This window comes from Rissa tridactyla, chromosome 8 (assembly GCF_028500815.1).
Source record: "Rissa tridactyla isolate bRisTri1 chromosome 8, bRisTri1.patW.cur.20221130, whole genome shotgun sequence".
Classification (NCBI taxonomy): Eukaryota; Metazoa; Chordata; class Aves; order Charadriiformes; family Laridae; genus Rissa; species Rissa tridactyla.
Genome location: NC_071473.1, coordinates 11,846,525 through 11,859,890, shown reverse-complemented (window position 1 = coordinate 11,859,890; position 13,366 = coordinate 11,846,525). Strand labels below are relative to the sequence as shown.

Here is a 13,366-nt window from a genome sequence, read left to right as displayed (position 1 = left end):
TATAATAGTTTGAATGATTTATTTTTGGTCTTCCATAATTTCATGTCGCTCCAGGTAAGCCGTGATCTCTTCTTACAATACCTCTTACTAATAGATGCAAACTTGTGCTGCCTGAAGTCTTGAACCAACTCAAATGGTGCTGTTACACGCTCCTTTCAGCAGCGCTTCCTAGGCTGGGTTTGGCGGCGTAGTATAGATAGCTACAGACTCCCAGTAAATTCAGAGCATGCGTAGAGAAAGTTCAAATCTTTCTGCAGAAAACCACATGGGTTTCTAAGTCCAATTGGTCTCATCTACCCCCAAAAATGCAGATACGTGTGTGCAAAATCACATTTATGCAACAGTACATCCAACTTTAAAAATCCAGAACCTTTATACAAGTAAGTGTGAACTAAGAAGTGTAACGTATTGGGTCAGGACTTAGCCCATTCCTTCAGAAAACTTCAAGAAATCCACAAGTGAATGGAAATGCATTTTAAGAATACAATATAATGTTATGATGGTAAGTTTCTATCCTGGGGCTACTTCTAAGAATTTCCTATTGCGCTTGCATGAAGCACTGAGAAATTCACTAACTGATATGGTGTTTACAGGAAAGGAAAAAACTCTGATGTGTTTTTGTTTTGGATTCTCTTGCTTACAACTGTAAAAATCAAGAAAGCTCCAAGTTAGTCTTAAAACTAAACAGGCAATCCCTTTATAAATCTTAAGTTTTACACATCAAAATGACTTGAGAGACAATTTATAAACCTCATAGTAAGACTACCGTATTTCAGACACAATATTTTTTGTCTTAAGTAGATTAAACTTGACTTTATTCTTTTCTTTACTCAAACTACACTTTCTTTTACACAACTAGGAAGCCGTGGAAAGGGCTGAAAAGCATGTCGGGCTCTGGGCAGGAATCTCATCCATGCTATACAGCTGTATTTGGTCCAAATGTACACCATACTTGAATTTGGCTTTCTTGGAACACTAAACACACTACAAACGTGTCTACCAAATCTTTTGCCTCGTTACAAGTCAGTTCTAAGTATGTGCCTCTCTATTTCAGGATCAAGGTCTTCAAGAAAAATTACCTGCTCCAACACCATGTCCAGGGTAGAGCTGATACACATCATCAGACACAGTAAGTAAATCAGAATTAGTATTTTTTTCAATTCCATCACCTGGAATGCAGTGGATCAACAAGCAAATGCTGGTAATATTACAATAGGTCCAGGAATGTTATCACTGATGCGAGTCATCTACCAACATATGACAGGCAAGTCATCTATTGAGAAAAAATGTGTTTGTGGTATGTGATATTTCTGATTTCTAATATGCTTTTTACTCAGACTTACTTTCTTACTGAGCTTTATCATTAAACCCATTTTGTAGGTGTAGCTGGTTCAGCTATGGCTACCTAAGTATTGCTAATATGGTGCTTTCGGTTATTAGTAAACAGAAGTGGGAAAGTTAAAGAACTTTCAAATCGACCTTCACGCTACAGAATGATCACATGTTTTGCAGAGTTGATAACAACAATTTGAAATCCCTCACTAGTTCACCAGTTTGGACAGTTGGCTACATTGGAAAATTATTTTGTAGTCTATGAAACCTACTACAGACAACAGAGACTTGATCTTCATTTTATCAGACTTAGTCCTGCAGCTCCCCGTTTGTGCTATCCGGGGTGACGTGTGTCAGAAAGGGGGAAAGGCTGTGCCTCCCTCTGCCATCACACTCACACACAGCCCCACAACCATGGAAGTGGCAACACTATAAAAAACGTACCCCAGTGGACATCTTAGTTACATTTGTGGCTGATTAAATTGGTGTCACTTCATGAAAATTAATGCTGCTAGGCCATGGCCACAATAGGTGGTATTCGCCCAGGAAATGGGGGAGGAAGACTAAAATTATTCTGCGAAAAAATAATGGTGAGAACGTAGGTCGCTTATCTCTTATTTTCCAACTGGTTTCAACCAATTCTTTAATGAACATTAATTCCAAACATAGATGATAGGAAGCCCGATACCTAATTTAAGAATGTATTCTATGATTTGTGGCTTTAATTATTATGGGATATTTAGCTTAAGCTTTGCAGAAAGAGTAAAAACTAACCCACATCCTAAACAATGTATAGTCTTAGAACAGAATACACAGTGGACTACAGCAGAAGGAGGAGAAGAGCCGTAAGAATGTACCTGCACATAAACCATATGCGCTCACGTGTGAAGCTTTAGCATTTTTTGGCAAATATATATATAATGAATAGTTGTTGTCTCTCATATTGTCTATTTGCCTACCCAGCATCTCTTACCCTACACTGGGTATCACAAAACAAATAAGGGATGCTTTTGAAGTTGTCCCATGTGTATCTGGACAAGTCATAAAAATGATGGGAGGACTGAGAAAACAAGAGATATAGAAGATATAGAATGTGCAGTTATTCACTTATTAAATAACAGGAACTTATACATTGCATAGTAAAGAAAGGACAGCCTGTAGCATGACTAACAGGGAAGCACTGCAGGGGGAATACTGAAGAAGAGATGATTCATAGTTGGAAAGATGGTACAAGAAGATAATCACTGAAGATTTTGCCTTGACCAGTGCAAGGAGGTTAAACAGAAACAAACTTGGATGAAAACCAGATGTTTGCTTTTGCAAAAACTCACAAATTAAGAAGGTTAAGAAAAAGTTGTTTTTGTTTTTTTTTTTAAATAAATATTGAGCAGTTGAACACGTTATTAAAGAAAATAAAGTTTCTAAATAGAAAGTAATTGCAAATAAAAAACCTAAATATATTATTTTAAAAAGCTGAAAGCCTGAAAAAAAACTTTTGCTTTTCCAAAGCAAACAGATCAGGAAGAAGCTAAGATTTCTATCTCAATAAAAGACATAAGGACCTAAAATACTTTCAGCCCCCACAGCGACAAAAAGTAGAAAGCAGTTGCATAGCTACATCTAGTCAGAGAGGGTATCTGACTTACAGGTCTGCATGTCAGAGCAGATGGTCATACTAGAGTCAGTAATGATCTTTATATTGTTGTTGTAGTTAGAGGGACAGAGCAGAAACAAGTTACGGACAGACTTCTATCTTTATAGTGGAGATGAACCTGAAGTGTGTATAAAGGAAGGGAATAGGAATGAGGTTTGTGAAAAACTCAAAAGGAAACGGGGACTCACAAAAAGCAGCTCAAAGAACAGCCAGAAAGATAGGGAAGATGGGAGTCATGGAAACTAAATCACAAGTTTTCTATAAGGAAAATGTGATTAAATTATCTTCAAAGACAAGAATGAATGATGTGAAAACAGAGCACTGCTTTGCACTTTTGGCAAAGAATTGCTGATTGATTTCAGTGAGAAATTCTCTATAGAATAGAATTCAGGTTGGTTTAAATCTCATGTATTTAAATCTAATAAAGACTTTGCTTATCATATATATAGAAATCCATATAGCGAGAGATTTCTAGAACAGTCAGTAACACTCAAAGAGGCAAATCTAATAAGGATGGATGAGATCGGAGGACACAGCTTCCAAAAAAAAAAAAAAAATCTAAAAACCACCAAGGCATTAGCCGAAGTCATTATACCATAGGTATCTGTTCCAGTGTTTTGGGGCAGGGCTTTTTTTTTTTTTTTTTTGTTGGGGGTTTTTTGGTTTGGGTTGGGGTTTTTGTTTGGTTTGTTTTGTTGGGGGTTTTTGGTTTGTTTCAGGGTTTTTTTTTTGGTTTGGTTTGTTTTCCCCCCCCTCTCTCTCTTTATTACAAAGAACCATTTACAGACAGCCCAGTGTGGGGAAGGGAGAATTCCAAAGACTGAGGTACTACAAAACAAAGTTCTCCATGGGGTAGTACTTACTCAAACACTTGTGGTTAGCAGATTGTTCTTATCGGGGTAAATCCATTCAGTTTATTGCCTGATAGTTTACCTCTCGTTTTTACACTTTTAAAATTAGGCAGTTACCTGCATAACATCTAAAATCATAGAAGATTATCTCCAAAATAAAGGCCCAGAATCGACAAAGATTTAGATATGCTAATATGCTCTGAATGTCAGTAATACTATTCCTCATATAGGAGGTGTATGTGCAAAAGAAGGGCTATGTTAACACCACTGAGCAAAAGACCGCACAAATATTTTGCACATTATCTGGCAGAAAACCCACTTCATAACAATGCCCCTCCACAAAATGGTCTTTGAACTGCTTCTGAGTAAAAGCCATGCACAGAGAGGTCAGTCAAAATCCAGTTTTGACTGGGGGGAAGGGCGAGTATTCTTTTTTATCTTCAAGTCAGTGTACAATTTTAAGATCAACACTTTAACACCAGGTGAAGAGATTACAAAATTTCCATGTGTTTTTTTCAGTCAATAAAATGACCCTTAAGTCTTAGATAGCTTATTTAATACTTACTGACAAAACCAAAAAGCATAATGCCTCCTCACAATAAGAACATCTGGTTATCTGACTCTCATAAAGTCAGTACAAGTCTTCTGACTTCACTGGTGGTATAAATTTTTCACCACCTGAAAAACTGAGTGCCAGAGGCTGGTGCTCCCACTCTTACAGTGTCTTCCAGTGTTAGCACACCAGGGAATCGGTGCTTCTATATGCAAGGGAATGGAGATGATGGTACCAAAAAGGAGAGGTTATCTGTTAACCAATGCACTTTATTATTTTGAAACATATTTCTATATAGCAGTAAATTTTATAAAGTTAATGGCCTCTGTTTTCAAACATTGAGTACTGTTCAGGTTCACATACACTATGCCCTAAAGGGGCCTAAAGATTAAGAATAATCAAAACAAGCAGATCCTTGATAGCTTCTTGCTGAAGCACTATGCTGGTCTGAATGCAAGAAAGCCGGCACAAATAGGCACTTCATCAAGTACACATCACATTCTGTTTAAGATCCTTTGAAAGGTAAGAAGTGTAATGCAGTCCAGTCAGGTCTTACTCAGTGTGAATGGCAGAAATGAAAATACAGTGTATTGTTAAATAACTTCAAACAAACAGCTATTATCAAACTTGAGCAAGTGATTTTTGTTACAAATCTGTAATTTGTATCCTATGGAAAAGCGGTCTCAAAGTAGTACTATATAATCACAAGCCCTGGAATGTAAAGAGGCCAAAAATAAATTGATGGTTGTCCTGCAGGAACAATGCTATCTACACTGACTGACAAGCTTTCACCACTGCATCTTGTCTTGAAAAAACCCAGAACTCATACTGTGCACAGTTCCAGCACTAATAATTCCACATCTAACACAGTTAATTACATATCCTTTTAATTTAAAATCAAATCTAATCTTTTTACAGAGCATACTATGAAACAGCAAATAGTTGTGGACATTTAACGATTACACAAATGAAGCAGGCACTAAACCATTGAGAAGGGGCTCATTAGACAGCACACAGTTCTTTCAAATGACAGCAAGAAGAAAAATAATGCATCAAGATTTTTTTTATATTCTGTACGTAATCATCCCATTATTTCTTCCCAAATTAAAATCCAGTGGATATTAGCTATTTAATCCCTTAAAACAGCAAGTAAAAGTGGGAAAATGTAGTGTCCAACATTCCTGCATACTCCCTTGGAAATTTCCAAGAGCAGTACAAACTCCAGTGCAGGCTGCTAGGCTGGCTGCCATGGAAACAGACAGTGCTGGAAACAGGGCCGTTTCCTTTAAATTAAAAGCTGTTACACAGAAAGCCTCCATTTCTTTCCACCAGCTTAAAACAGCTTTTATGCAGCCAAGGTCTCTAACATGTTGAGGTTGAAACAGAGCAATAGATGTTAACAACAGATGTTCTAGTTGCGATGAAGCCCTGCTGCAGGAGATGAACTATTCCGTTGTATCCTTGATCTGAAGTAATTTATAACTAGTTACTTGGCATCAGGACTGTAACATTAATACAAGTAGATGAGCAGCAGGGCGGCAGTAAAGTAGAAGATTTTATCAGATGGTAGGATACAGGTGATCTAAGCATCAGCTTTGTATTAGAGTTCTGGACCAACCACACAGCACAGGGCGGCAGTTACAGAATTGCAGAAATCAAGTATCAAAGTACTTAACTCGTTGCCTCTTTCAGTTGTTACCCTCCTGCCTCCAAACACCATCTGCTTGTACTTAAAAGTATACATGGCATTTTCTAAACAGCATAATTTACACTAAATTAGTTTTCCAGAGATAGATGTTTTGCTTTCTCCTGAGTTGTGACTTTTTCTCCCTCAACTCTATATGGTGCGTTGTACTCTATTTATAATTCATTAAATGCTTTATTGAGACAAAAACAGTTAATCTTTTCAACTAGTATTTGTTCTATGAATAAAACTAAAAATTTAATAAACTGAATGTTTTGTATAATAAGTAAAAGAAAGAGCAGGTGATATGCAAGGTACACATTTCAGGAATATTATGGAATATGGCAGCTAGTTTGCACCTGGCATGACTCGTTTCACATGTGCCCAAAATCACAAATTTGGTAACGTAGTATTCTTTTCATTCATATGGCATGTCAAAGAAAGAAGGAAGGGAGATGGAAAAGCCATGAAAGTATTTAGCTACCTAAATTCTAAATAAGTTGTACAGCATTTTAAAAATAAAATGCATCTAAAATTGTGTTACTTATCTCCCATCAGCCTGAAGACGATGATACAGTAGGTTAAATACTCTCAATTTTAAAATAAAAGTAATTCATCATTAAAGAAATCAGACATCATCTAAACATGAGTGAATGTGTTCTACTGGGTTCATACTTTCACGTATGCCAGGGTAAAATTTAAAAAAATAGGAAGTATTTCACTTATTTTTACTTGTTTTAATAAAAAAAATCCCTTACTTGTTTTTATATACTTCCAATGTTCTTTTTTCCATTATTGTATATGTGATTTTTCTGCTAAGACTATATCTAAAATAATTAACTAAAGTGTAACAGCCTCTGATGCATACTCACGTTAAGCAATTATTCAGTCATACTTTCATTTCAGCTTAGAAATGTTCTGGGTAAATGTAAAGCATGTGAATGGAGACTACTGAGAGCCATTTCAGATAATCTCCTCAGAATTCTGGAGGGAAACCCTGCAGGACCTCCAAATCTCTTAAATTATACCACTGTGATTTAAAGCTTTTGTCTGTAAGCCAGTAATGAAGTACACATAACTGTTTCCAGAAGTAACATCATCATACTGAAAGTAGAAAATGAAAAACTAGATGGGAAAGATAGCTAAATGTAAATTTAACATTTAAAACAAAAATATAAAGCATAACAATATCATCAGTTGAGAAGCTGAAATGACTAGCATATAGGACAATCTGTATTGTGTCCCATTGCTATGGAACATGTTGCTTAGAAACAAGCCAGAACATACACGACCTTCCAAACAAATTACCGGAGTGTCTGCTGGAATGAATATATATATGCACATGTACATGTAAAAAGCAAAATCTATACTTTTCACAATTCTGTTTAAATCTTTAAAATTAGAAAAGTCACTACCATCCTGGGTGGAAAGTCTGACTAAACTAAATCTTACATTTCAAGTATTCTGTAAAATTGCATGCCTTAAAGTATGTTAACAATAATCACATTTTCTAAACCTGCAAGTATTCCTCTGCTTAGTATAGTCTTCTGATTTTTTAAAAAATAATCTGCATTTCCTCAAATACTACTATCGGCCAAGAAATGTTCTGTAAGGGACTCATAAAACTTGTGTTCAAATTCTACATCTAATAGGGACTTACTTTATGATAATTTGGAGCATATTACGTTGAATGATGACAGATGATTTCCAGCCAAGCCCTCTTGAGAAGGTACTACTATCTCTAGTTTCCATACTTTTCCTAGGCCCAGTAGAACCAACAAACAAAATGCATACCAGCTGAGCAGATCCTCCAACTCACAGGATTACACATTAATTCAAAACACTAAGGAAGGTAGATTTACGCTAAGATGCTTTATCGCAAACTGGGATGTAAGCAATGGCATTGTATCAACTCTGCCATGTAGACAACAACATCAGGTGGCTGCAGGAGCTTGCTCAGTGGATGAGTCGGATTGCTTACAGTGAAGTTGCTGCATTAAGAAGGACTTTGCATTAAAAATGCTTTGTGAAAGGAAAGAAGAAACCTCCAGCATAGCGACAAAACAGACGGTGGTTTCAGAGTGTGGTTTCATAACTTAATATGATCTAAGACAGGATTACTGATGAAAAGACAATGGTCTCCTCCTCCCTCCAACCCCGGCTGCTTCTGCTGCATCAACACTGGCAAAGATGCAGCCTGTGAGGTCAGTGCCCTGATCTGGCTGAAAACGAACACTATTGAAATAGTCTTCAGTAATACCTGATCACTGATCCTACTCACTTCAGGGTTGCATAATTATTAATGCCAACACAAGAAAGGCTGTCAGTAAGCAGGGTAGGGCTGAATCAGTCTACACCTACTTTTGGCAGCAGCAGTCTTAATCCTAACCTTTTATAAAACCTTTAAGAAATCTTGTAGTTGCCATAGCAAGTTTCCTTAGAACTCTTGGCTAGCTGCTGTATCCTCTAATTGTATACGGATTACACACAAAATCAAATTAATACATTGTGGCCTTGGTTTATCAAAGTATTTAAACATGTGTTTATTATAATGGCATTACTGTATATTTAGTATTCATTTAAGTGCTACACTGAAGAAGAAAATTTTGCGGAATAAGTGCTGATTTACTTGTAAGACATACAATTATGCCACGATCATTAAAGAGACTGTTTATGGGAGATACATAAAGTTAAGAACATTAACACAGCCTCACAGGATCAGTACACTGAATTTATAGTGCTTCCTTTATTAACTAAGACAACATGAATAATACTTTTTTTCCCCCCCCCAGTATTTTTCTCATTATCTGTGTCTCAAGAAACATACCTGGTAGACTGCCACTGATAGGGGTAATAAAAACACCTCCAAACACCATGTAACAAAACTTTAAACTTTAAAAAAAAACACCCACAAACAAAAACAAACAACAAAACTAAACTAAAAGCAGCAAACCAACACTAGAATCTTTAAGTAGAATCTTTAAGTGTAACATGCCACCACAGGAGAGCAGTAGAGGTCAAGAGCATCACCAATACTCAACATACCAGCAATAGCAGGAAATCTGTTAAATAAACAATTCTCATGCAATATTGATTTGATTGCAAGGGAGGAAGGGAAGAAATCCTTCCTGACTAAATCTGGTAAGCTATTAACCAGGCAGCATGAAGGCATTTCCAGCAAGCACCTGAGTAATCCCTGTGCTTCACTCATTCCACCCTGTATCCTGTTTCTAGCACTTGCCAGTCTCCAGTTCCTCACAAAACAGTAAAATTAAAAAGCAATACAAATCCAGGAAAGAAATTATGTTTCAAGGTGGAAAGAAAATTTCCTTCCTGGTTTGTTTTTTTCTTCCTTACAGTAACTGCAGGCACCTGGTAATTAGAAGCTCAGATTAATATATAGAAAATATGGTGCAAACAAACTGGGACCAGTCTCCTTTTAAATCTCACCTGAGATAGCATGATATTGATTTGTTTCACCAATTTAATACCGTGTCTTCCAGAGCTCTCCATAGTCATACACTCTTGCAGGAACCCATCGATCTTTATATTAGAACAATTTAGGGTACAAGGCAAGACTTCCTAAATTCACTTCACTCCTCAGTTAGAAACCTTCTAATCTGCAGCCCAAATATATTCCTAATTCCTAATGTATGATTGTTGATGATACTAATTCTTTCTTACTAACTATATGCACAATGATGTCCTGATTTCATTTAAGGCTTTTCACTTGAATTTTCTAAATGTTTCAGCCACTTACTTGACATTAGAAGTCAATGCTACAGGAATTTCTGAAAAAGCTGTTTAGTTACCACTGTATGGTTCTCAGAACCAAAGAAGTACTTTTGTTCCTTGCTCACACAAAAGGTAATTTTGATAAAGCAGATAAAGTTAAGAACCGTTTTCACAGAACAGTCAATATGCAATAACATGAGTTGTTTACAAGAAAGTAGGATAATTAAGAGGATTTCCTCCTGTGCTATAGGATGCTATAATGTGTACCTTCTAAGAGTATTCATTAGCCTTAGCAAGAAAAAAAATTCATCCTTGTAGTCTAACCATCCAATGCCCTTAATATTAACTTGCTGAAGACAGTGTTGGGATTGGTGTTTCCATCAAAGTCTCTTTCCCTATAAGAAACACTAAGTAAAAAAGAACTGCGCCTAACAATTCTCATAAGGTACTCATTGCTGAAATAAGCACGTTGTACTGTCTCAGGATTTTTAGATTTATCAAACGTGTGCGAGACAGATTATGAAGCAAAGGCTGTGGCACCTTCTGAATTACTTGACATCTACGTACTTCATCTGGGTTTGCCAACAGAATTACATTCTTTCATTTTTGCGCTTTTAATCATTCACAGATGGTATTCTAAGTATTTTTGTGTCCTAACAAAAAAGATTGATGATTCAGGTAGCAAAACCAGTCACATCATTGTTTGAATTAAAAGAAAACGAAAGGGAAGGGGGAAGAGAGAGAGAATGCCACAAGCTAATTTAGAATATACTGTTCTGTAAAATAAGAAGTGTTTTAGTGTTCTTTATAATGTTATTTAAATAGGATGAAATTAACAACTGCAACCGAATTTTTAAAAATTTACAAAATACCTTAACTACATATTTCATAACATCACAAACTGAAAAGGTGAAGCTCCTTTTTAGTCTCTCTAGATGCAAACCAAGCAGATTTGCAATGTTTTCAATAATACATTCTATATACTACAAAACAGAAAACGCCTGGGTTTTTTCTAAGCTTCAGAAAGAGGAAAGGCTGGAAGAGGAGAACTGTAGTCATTCACACCGTCAAAAAGAAGTTCATTATTTTAATTGTTAAGCCTCCAAACTTAGGAGAGATAAAAGGATAAGCCATATTCACTGTGGAAAAGTGAAAATGGAGAACAGATACTAAAACAGAGAAAAGGAAGCAAAATAGGAATTGTGGAAAACAACTGTATCTTCTTTTATGCATTGAATAATTTAAACTCTAAAATATTCATGAATTAGACTGGAAGAGTGTCCCATAATTGCAGGTTTTTTGCTACTCTGACAGACCATCATTATTGTAATGTACATTCTTTCATCCACTTTATACATAACTCAAAGAAGACTGAAGCTAACAATTACCGTTGTTACTTATTAGCCCACCTACACTATTCACCATGCTAATTTTTTCACACCTTTCTCCCCTTTATTTCTTGGTAGCTTAGATTAGTTAGGGTTGGGTTTTTCCAACAGTATTTCCAGCAACAGTGTGTTTACTCCTCTGTCCCTCTCCACTTCCTCGCCTTCTTCCTTTGTTCCTGTTGCCCCACAGAGCTTCAGAGGTAGCAGCAGCGGGTTTAACTGGGCCTGTCTGGAGGTGCAAGGTAAACACCATGAAAAAGAAGCCCCTGTTGGCCCTTTCTCTTCAATCACTGTCTTTCAATCACTACTTCCCTGCGGTAAAGGAAGCAGAACTGTTATGCTCTCAGACACAGCTACATGCGTCAACACTCAACTTAGTATTATCTAGTTTTGCAATGAATAAGAAATCTTTGGTATCAGTAAAAAAATATCAGTGTTTTCTCTAGCCCTAACTGAGGGTTTTTCAAAATAAACTGTCAGTTACCGAATTCAATAATGAATATGGGCTGTTCATTGTTTTAAACATTATTAAGATCCAAATTTAAAAACAAACAAACAAAATCCCAAAACAAACTCAGCATTTAAATTCTGAGAAAGGCGTGATCTCACGTAGAAGGGGGCAGCAGTCCTGCCACAACACCCAGGAAGAAATCTCTGAATCAATACACAATCCAGAGATATCTGGAGTAAAAGCCAAGGCAGAGTGCTGTGAAAGGAAAGCAGGAATATTGTCGACCACAATTACAGTTTGCTTCTGTTTACAAAGTTGGAGTTTGAGTCTTGAACTGCGGAGAGCCTGGGACATTAACATACAGCAGCTCACAACCTGCTCTGTGCGGGGCTGGCAGCGACCTCGAGAGCTCTCTTCCTTCTCCTTAATGCAGCCCAGCGAGAAAAGAACCTCCAGCTGGAAGGAGTAAGGCAACTTCCACGTAGTGCTACATGGCAGGCTGACCCATCCCCTATTTGACGGGCTCCTTGCAGCCACAGGAAACATTCCTAAATCTCCGCTGAGCGCTTGAGCAGGACTGTCTTGACTATACCCTGGTTCCTGTGAAAGACACTCACACATGTCGTTCTCGCCATTTCATCCCACAAAATCGACCGAAAAAGCCTTCAAGGAAGCACCTTCCTTCTCTTCTTGTCACGGCCAACATTGGCATAAGCAATAGATCACCCGGCTCTACGGTCTTCACCTTCCCCTGTCCCTTCTTCCTCTCTTCTCCCTGTCCACCGCATCCAGGGAACATCCAAGAGTGTGCAAAAGTGCTCACGGGCAGCACCATTTCACAGCAATTGAACCTCTACACTACAACAATCTTGCAAGTTTCACATGTTTTTCCTGAGGTGTTCATTACTACAAAATACTTGTAATATATTAGATATTTTCCCTCATTTAAAAGGCTTTCAGGTAGATACATCAACAACTTACATTGGAAACAGGAAAGGAAGCGGATTGTTAATAGTAGAAAATTACCTGCCAGCTGTAGAGGCTCGACAAAGTGAGATGCAAAGTTCAGAAAGAAATTCACAGTGCTCGATCATGAGATTGAGCTCAGTCATTCAGACGTAGCCACAGATTTCTTTACCTTCTGATCACTTCACAAATCACATTACCATAAAATCACTGAACTTTCATCAACAATGAAGCACCTTATGAAAAGTAACACAAAGCCGAGGCCAAATTGCTTCTAATGAATATTCCTTTTGCCAGTAATAAAAACTTTAGATTACAAAATGCCCTTCTCCGACTGAACTTCAGATAGAGCAGGCAGTTACGCGACACCACCACCACTGGCTACAATGAACATCTTTAAAATTGTGTACATGCCTAATTAGGTATTTTAATTCGTATTTCATTCTACCTGCAATACTGAAGAGCTGTGCTCAGCTGTGCTGACAGCAAATTCGTGCTGAGGAGCTTTTTAGCACAGACACACACCCTCCCCCAAAATCCCCACTCACAATATTAAAAGGGTAAAGAGATTGGGGGAAAAAAAAAAATAAAATCACAGCACGGAAATTACTTTAAGATGCAAAAGGAGAAGCAAAGGAATATTCTTGACTTTTCTATGCCATAGAACAATATACAGTAATCTTATTTTTCAACCTTAACAGTGAATGAGCAAGATGACAATCAAAATATCTGATAAAGCAGAGAGAGGCACA

The 13,366-nt window shown here is 37.1% G+C and overlaps 2 protein-coding genes across 13 annotated transcripts in view; one reads left to right on the top strand and one right to left on the bottom strand.

Annotated features, from left to right (window-relative positions):
* The window catches only part of MRTFB (myocardin related transcription factor B), a 93,305-nt gene that overhangs the window by 35,783 nt on the left and 44,156 nt on the right, over positions 1–13,366 (bottom strand). The window lies entirely within an intron of this gene.
* The window catches only part of LOC128913491 (uncharacterized), an 81,823-nt gene that overhangs the window by 59,652 nt on the left and 8,805 nt on the right, over positions 1–13,366 (top strand). For both annotated transcript variants that reach the window (XR_008467982.1, XR_008467978.1), the window contains exon 12: positions 1,055–1,129. The gene's annotated coding sequence lies outside the window, so the exon portion shown is untranslated. The remainder of the gene's footprint in view (positions 1–1,054; positions 1,130–13,366) is intronic.